The sequence below is a fragment of the Poromitra crassiceps genome (assembly GCF_964638095.1).
Source record: "Poromitra crassiceps genome assembly, contig: HAP1_SCAFFOLD_654, whole genome shotgun sequence".
NCBI lineage: Eukaryota > Metazoa > Chordata > Actinopteri > Beryciformes > Melamphaidae > Poromitra > Poromitra crassiceps.
Window position 1 is genome coordinate 29021 of NW_028151754.1, and position 959 is coordinate 29979.

Here is a 959-nt window from a genome sequence, read left to right on the forward strand (position 1 = left end):
AGTCATTACCTACTGGTTCATTAACATGGCAATTACTAGTCTGTTCTTAAGTATTATCATTAAGTACTTGATTCAGAGTAATTGAGGAACTACCTGTTAAAGTTATAATGTAAATAAATATCTGTTAAGTCACTATACTGATAGTGAGTTAACATAATGGTGAGATTGAGCCTATGGCCCATTGATGGAAAGCCTTTGCATTTTTGTATTGCAGCATTTATGAACTTGGTATCTGTGGTGACACAGGGTGGGCTGTTTGGATCTCACCTGCAATTACCACTCATCGCCATAGGTGTCACCCAAGAGAACAAAACTGAAAACTTAGGGATTATAAACTTTAACTATTGTTAGTTCCTGACTCATTCCTTAGTAATACGCACACTTTTGTGGTACAGTATTGTGAAGTGTTACCCAAAAGAAAACTTCAACCATCGATCAATATATCATCATTAGCTATATTTCATCTGTATCATTCCAATTGACATTAAATGGATTAAAATGACACTGTGATCAGTGATATCTGATATGTAGATAGCCTAGAGAGCCACCACCGCACGTCACATTAAATCATAATTAAATCGAACATGCAGAACAGATGTACATATTATATTATAGCAACTAAAATCACATGAAACATTGATAATAGCCCTTGCTGCGCATGGGGAATACAATTCTCATTCAAGGGCTCTAACTATTATCTAATTAACTAATTATCTCACCAGGGAGGTATACAGGGTGAAGCGGTTAATATTGGTGTTTTATTTTAAACAAACAACTTAATAAGTTGAATATAACATTAAAATAGGCTGAACTCATGGGTAGGGGGAGGGCAGATCTGTTGTTGTTGTTGTTGTTGTTGTTGTTGTTGTTGTTGTTGTTGTTGTTGTTGTTGTTGTTGTAACAGATGCAGATGGAGGGCAGAGAGAAAATAATATAAATGTCAAGGAGGGTAGTTTTTT